Source organism: Mycteria americana, chromosome 2, assembly GCF_035582795.1.
Source record: "Mycteria americana isolate JAX WOST 10 ecotype Jacksonville Zoo and Gardens chromosome 2, USCA_MyAme_1.0, whole genome shotgun sequence".
Classification (NCBI taxonomy): Eukaryota; Metazoa; Chordata; class Aves; order Ciconiiformes; family Ciconiidae; genus Mycteria; species Mycteria americana.
The window spans coordinates 3046618-3053759 of record NC_134366.1 but is presented as its reverse complement, the minus strand read 5'-3'; the positions used below and the strand labels follow the sequence as shown (position 1 = coordinate 3053759).

General features: G+C 43.7%; 1 long non-coding RNA gene across 3 annotated transcripts; it reads left to right on the top strand.

Moving 5' to 3' along the window:
- Positions 1-952: 952 nt before the first annotated feature.
- On the top strand, positions 953-4325 carry LOC142405210 (uncharacterized). Of its 3 annotated transcripts, XR_012774094.1 has the most exons (4): positions 953-1234; positions 1541-1707; positions 2835-2921; positions 3041-4325. It is a non-coding gene; the product is annotated as an uncharacterized LOC142405210 (long non-coding RNA). The 3 variants fall into 3 exon arrangements; XR_012774093.1 differs by having other exon boundaries at positions 2835-4325; XR_012774092.1 differs by having other exon boundaries at positions 1541-2921.
- Positions 4326-7142: the final 2817 nt, after the last annotated feature.

Below are 7142 nucleotides of genomic sequence, written 5' to 3'. Positions count from 1 at the left end.
GTCTCTTTCCGTGCCAAATGGCCACATTCCCCCTTGCTGGGTCACCCTTGATCTAGACAGGATAAGAAGGGACAGCACACGTCTGGAAAAATCCTGGAGATCTCTTGACCTTTGGGCTATAGGAACGGCTGCTGGCTTCTACTGCAGAACTGCCTCGTCGTCCCCCAACCCCTCACACAACAGATATAAAATATATATAGCTTTCACGTGTGCCAGCTTTTACTGGGGACACGAGGCTCGCTAGAGCCCAAACGAGACTTGCCAAGTCCAAGAAGACAAAGTCAGACTTGCATTAGCGGTATGGAAAGAGGGGCGGGAGGTCCTGCTCCACCTCATCCCTGTCAGCCCAACATAGATTTTACTGTTCCTTGATGATATATTTTCATTGCAGGAATAGCTGGAGCATGCGGCGCACATTTTTGTTCGCTCTGCCACTGCCTGGGTTGGCAGGAGATGTTGCTAAGCAGTCATTGTGAGTGTTTGTATACACTCCGGCACTAGGTTACCATAAAGATTTGGGAAAGACCCGTCCTGGAGGTGACATTCTCACCACCATGAGGTGACTCCCTGAGTAGTTTTCCACGGCTGCAGGGAAAGTGTCACTCTTTGCAAATATTGATCTGTTTTAAACAGTGCCAAAAGTTTTGCTGTTCTTATCGCCTACCGTATAGTGGAAAGCTGATCTGATGTCAGCAGGGATATGATGTCAACAGGGATAGTGGCAGCCCTGCTTGGAGTAAAAGAGGGAAGGAGCTGCGCTATCATCACACAAATTCATTTACGGCATCACCCAGGGACAGGGAGTGTGCATGGAGTAACTTTATCCCTACCATTTGTTTGGAAGTTGGGAGTGGATGCAAACATAGCACCTCTCTCGGGTGCTTTCAGGATGGGAGAAACCAAGCACCCCCCGCTCCTCCAAATCTGACTCAACTGTTGCTTTGCAGGGGTGTCTCACCAGATCATGAAAATCATAATACCACTGCCTTTAGAGGCTTACTGAGGTCAGAACTGGGAGGTGGGAAAGGATTCTTAAAACAGAGGCTCCTGGACCCACGACAGGACTGAGTGTGAGAGCAGTTCAAGGGAAGTCTTAACCAGCAGGAGGCCAGAACAACAGTCCTGGTGCTGTATCCTGATCTTGCTTCAGTGGATTTACAGCTGGTTCCTTTCCTGGAATGAAAAGATTAGAATCGCTGGAGCTGCGTGTGCGTCTTCCAGCGAGGAGAACTAGGTATGCAGCAGCTGTAAAAATAAAGAGCCCTCTCAGACTGTCGTAGTAAAAAGGTTTGGAAACTGTTGAAAGTGGGGTGGGGTGGGAAAATCCTCAAATTTCCTACTTTTTTTTTTTTTTTTTTTTTTTTTGTATTCTGAATTTCAGCCTGTCAGTTTTGAACTTGATTTGAAAGAAAACAAAGAAATTTACATGAAACTGGGGGGGAGCCTTAAGACAGAAAAAAAAGGTTTCAAAAATTCCTTGAAATCTCAAAAAAAATCTGATTGGTTTTGTCTTGTTTGTCCCGTTACTGCCTTTCCCAAGAGCACTGCTGATATTGGAGACCCCGGCTGCAAGAAATCAAGGCTACAAAACGTGACGAGAGGAATTTCAGAGTGACTTGACAAGACTAGACTGTGTGCTTAGTTATGCAGTTCAGCTTATCTTCATGCTTCAGGACTTCAGCTGAAGATCTATAGGAATCGAGAAAGGTATATACTTGCAGGTGAACAGAGATTTGCCTGGGACACTGAACTTGTGATTTCCACTGAAGTATCAATTACTGAAGGAAACAGAGTAGAAGGAAAGACAAATAAAAAAAAATAGTGGCCTAACTGAGTCTATCTAAAGATTGTATTAAGAACTGGAAAAGTGAAACCTCATCTGTTTCTTCTGATAAATCTTTCTGTAAAATGGATTGAACAGAATAGCAAATGGCCGTTCTGCTGTTCAATGCATGTTGCTGCAAAACTTCTTATTCACTTAATTAGCCTAGAGATCTCATAAAAGCTGAAGTTTAACACAATGCTTGGGTGAAATTAGAGTGGAAAAACTCGCTTTTGCTCTCTCTTTTCTCTGACCTCACCTGGAGTGTGGGACCTGTTCAGAGAAGCTTTCATCTCACAGTGATGGCATTGGCGAGAGATGGCATGGGAAGCTATAAGACCCCTTTTTCATAAAATCATAGAATCATAGAACGGTTTGGGTTAGAAGGGACCTTTAAAGGTCATGTAGTCCAACCCCCCTACAATAAGCAGGGGCATCTTCAGCTAGACCAGGTTGCTCAGAGCCTCGTCCAACCTGACCTTGAAGGTTTCCAGGGATGGGGCATCTCCCACCTCTCTGGGCAACCTGTGCCAGTGTTTCACCGCCTTCATTGTAAAAAATTTCTTCCTTATATCTAGTCTGAATCTCCCCTCTTTTAGTTTAAAACCATTACCCTTTGTCCTATCATTTTTCTTTCCCTCCTACCTGGGTCTGGACAACTGGTAAGGCAGCACCACCACAGACTTTCCTCCTAGCCCTGAACTGGCTGCAGATACCCTTTTCTGGTACTGTCATGGGCAGGAGAAGGAGAAGCACTATCTGGGGAGATTCACAGCCCATGGTATAGGTAGCATTAGCTCCAGGGAATGGGATGGTGCCTCGATAGCACTGCCAAGCAATGTAGGTTTGCTTAGGATAATGACACCACTAAGTTCTTTTGATAGTGTCAGTCATTAGTAGGGTTGGCTAATTTGTCTAGTGAAAGAAGGCTTGATGTAACTGGACATTACAACTGTAAATGCTTAAATCTCAGCCTCTGAGTTCTCTCATCTGTCTCTGATACCAAAACCAGGCTGGAACTACAGGGAAAATAGGGTGGACTGAAAATGGCTGCTTCCCAGAGACCATTTTATTATGAAAATACACCTCCTGCCTATCAGTAAGTTAAATCTGTTAATGTCTTTACTCACTGAACCAAAATTGTTAATTGCAAACTTACTGGCTCACTTCTTCTAATTTGGGACTCTTGGTCTTCACTTGCCTTTTGTTTACCTCTAGGCATGCCCCTTAGCTCAGGTGGCCGTGGTCTGTCCTTCCAGAAAGGTGCTCTTTGGTTCTGAGCCTTGCAAAGCTCCACAGAGGCAGGAGAGCATTGCAGCATGTTACACATTTGGTTCCTCTCATCTTTGTTCTATTTGTTTTCTGGACATGGAGACTGCTATCCTGGCTCAGACTACAGATCCAGAACCTGTTCTGAATCTTGAGCACTGCCAAGTGCCATCTGCAACAGAAAAAAAGCACGAAAAACTCCTAATCAACAATTATGGAAAGCTGCCCTTGGAAAGTTCTTCCTGACTTGCGTTAGCAAGAAATCAGTTTATTCTGAGAGTTTCCATGCCCTCCCAAAAGTATATGTTACAATTCCTTATTAATCTTGTTACAAGGTCATTATTGATCAACATGTGTTTTAAGTACCTAAGGACAACACTAGGATTTGCAGAATTATTTGTTGTGTAAAGACTTTTTTCCCCCTTAATAACTTTTCACAGCCCCTCACAGAATTTGTTGAGCAACCCCTGAGATTAGAGGCTGTTTTGGACTTGGTCCTAGAAAATAAGCCAAGTATGATAAAGAAAATAAAACATCTGGAGGTCTAGCCATCAGAATATCATCAGATATCCACTGATTCTGAGAGAATGTTATGTATGAAAGGTAATAATCTGAAGTATTGGGCTTTTCATAAAACATAACTCTCTGAAAGAATGTAGAATGAGACAAAAAATAATGTTGATCTGAGTTGATTGTCTAGAAAATTTACAATGGAAAATCATAAGGTCTGTAATGAATAGTTGGATCGCTTTAACAAGCATCTGTGCCAATAAAATCTAAACATACATTTAAAAAACAAAGATAACAGAAGTCAATCTTGCTAAGCAGAGATGTAAGGAACAATGCGAAGGATAAACACTGTTGAAAGGGGGAAGAAGGCAAATAAGGTTCTAATTAGTGGGAGGGACTGAGGAGATTACACAAAGAAGATAAAAGCAAGGAAACCTAATTGGAAACACAGCAATGTAGTATCAAACAATCCAAAGTATGTTATCTACTACAAATGGGTTTTCAGCTCTTTCCACAGGCGAGTGGTGAGTAAAAAGGTTGATGCTCTTGAGGTTAGGAGACAGGAAGCAGAGAGAAGAAAAAATATTAGTCATGACTAAAATGCCCACTTCCCAAATTTAGTAAAAGGCACATGCAACCCTTCCCCCATGGTGAAGACTGCAGTTTCACTCCCAGCCCTCATGGAAATATATGAGCATAAACTGATGTTAAATGCTCAAGGAGTTCATCAAAGACCTGCTGTTTCTTCATGTCTTTCAGTGCTGGTGGAAATAGAAACCTAAGTTCAGCCTGACCACTGCTGCCATGTTCTCTCTCTGTGGTGGCCCACGTAGAAAGAGTATTTCTCTGAATTTGGCCTACCCACTGAAGATACTAACTGTAGACTTTGTAGTGTGGAAGCAGGAAGCATCGGTGGGTCTTCTCACTCCCTAGCCAGAAAATGGTGTGGTAGGTACTTCTTACAGGGTTAAAATAGTTGGAGAAAGACCTTATGTTCAATTAGGCACGGTGTATATAAACAGACACCTAATCAAGGGCTTTGATGCTCCTTTTGGGAGTCAGCTCTAAATCCAGACTCCGAGGAAGGGTGGACAACTAAAGGAGCAGGGAATCGCTCTCCTGAGTTTATGGTGCCTGTGTCTATCTTACGTGCTGCAGCTGGGGGCTGACTGTTTGTTCTCCATATGTAAGCATCCTTACTAAAAAAAAACCAACCCAACCAGCAATCCTCACTGCTGTGTGGAAGTGCCCTCCTTGGTGTGCTTGGTGTTAGCCTCAGAATTAAATGCCCAAGAAAAGTGGCCCATTTTTTCCCCAAACTCTTTGTATTTAAAGACAAGGGAAGAAATTAGATCTAGGAAAACATTCTGTGGTGAATAACCTATTGGCTGCCTTTCATCACTTTCTGTCTCCATGGGTTATGATTTCCTTGAATTGATGCCCCAGCTTTGAGTCTCAATATATTGAGAGTGAGCACTTGTTAGTGAGACGTTGGTTATGCGGGGTTCAGCAGTCCCTGCGGGTGAGCTGCTTTGGTTGGGTGCCCAAGTCACACAGCAGTGGTTTTTGTTCTTTGAAGTGACGTGCACAGCTTTTCCAAGTCGCTTTGTAAAAGGAAGATCACTTTTGCAAATGGCTTTCTGCAGCGTTGGCTTGGATGCCAGGCATTGCTCAGCAAATTCACCCCTTGCAGAGAACGCAAGGGTGCCTCGCTGCAATTGTATAGGTTTGGCTGCTCCCTTTCCAACCAGCAGACTACCAGGCAGTGCCAACTCCTCTAGAATTTAAAACACAGGCATATTTGTGGTCATTTCTACTTCTTATTTTGTAGGGCTTTGCTCAGCAGTACTTGGAACATGTTGGCCTCATAGATTTCTGGCAGAAGATTGTAGTGCTGCGATTTCTTCTATGAACAAAGTGTCTGTCTGTCTGTCTGTCTATCTATCTATCTGTCAATCTATTCTATCTCTACTCTAAGCAAGCTCAGTTATGCCTGGGGGGGGAAATCTGCCTTTCCTTCTCAGGGATCAGCATGCAAAGACCCATCCCCTCTCTCAGAAGCTGCTGCCCTGGTTTTCCAGATTTTGCTGTTTATTTTAGTAAACTAGACTATGGGACCATCTTTGCTGTAAGTCCCCTTCAACCGGCTGCCATAGATAGCTTATTTTGCTTCTGGATAGAAGCTGCCTTGCATTTTTGATCTTTTAAAAAGGAAAATATGTTAAAAAATTTGAACTTGGCCTTTTCCTCTGCTGGGATATTCCTAGCAAAAGTGTCACAAATGCTTTTCGCTCCTTCCCTCCCCTTCCTTTTTTTTTTTTTAAATCTTGATGAGTCAACAGATATAAAAAGAGGGCAGTTCTAGCCTTCCCTAGGGACTAGTGTTTCTAAGGGTCAGTACATAATTAAAACTTGCCAGCACTGTTCACAACACCTTTGGTGTTGTAAAGAGATCCTGCACCTCTGATCAACAATGTGCAAAGAAAGTTTGACAGCCTTGACTGCTTGCCCTATGAGCCTGATGGCACTAAATGACCTGACTACTCAAGTACTGACCAAGAAAGCAACAAGCCAATGGTGAAATATCTCTCTAAATAAGGACAGGAAAGATGGCTTCAGAAAATGAATGCTGTCTCGTCTTAGCATGTGGTAAACTTTTGAGGTTATTGCTGGTGGCCAAATATAAAAAGCAGGTCTGCCATATGTTCTCTTGATAAATTTTAAGCAGGGGACCATGCTGTGGTTGAGGTTTGCATCTCAGATATGGAGTGATAGAGTAGGAGAAAAATTTGGTGCAGCAGCCAAAGGTCAGGAATCGTGGTGCAGACACCAAATGGAAAGTTTTGAGGCAGGACAAAGGTTATGAAGTTAGCAATGGGATCAGCAGCCGCAGTAGCAAGACTCAAATGCAGCAATTGGCGTGACTCATCCATGCACAGTTGTTCCTTGCAGGAACTGGAATGGGGTTTGTCCCCTTGGGGTTCAGTCTCACCAAGCTAAGCTTTGCTGGATTACTGATGGGAGCTTGCTTGGTTTGTCAGGCTCCCTGCCAAATCACTGCATGTGTGAGGCTCAGTCTCCTGTGGTGATGGTCTCCCTTTCCTCCCCACTTCCAAGACATCCTTTCCCCTGAAAGCCATACTGTATCATAGGCAAATTCAGGTCAGAGGAGACTGCAGGTCACCTTGTCCAACCTCTTGCTCAAAGCAGCATCAGAGATGAGGACAACCCACTGCTAGTGAGAGGTTGGGTGAGATGAGCTCTCACCTTAAGCTCAGTGCTTCAGAAAGGGCAATGAACCTTCTTTAGCAGCTGACATGAAGGACAGCCCTTCATGAATCAAGGGGGATGGCATTTTGCTTTTCATCCCCAATGCTGTGACAAATGACGACGTCAATCTGGCAGCATTCGTGTTCTGGCCAGAAGACCCTTTCAACCTCTGAAAAAGCCACTGATTTCAAAATGAACCAAAGCTGTGAAGAACAGCCCTTGTTTTCCTGGTTTCAAGGATTAATCTGAATTGGCTATCATTCCCCGTTTA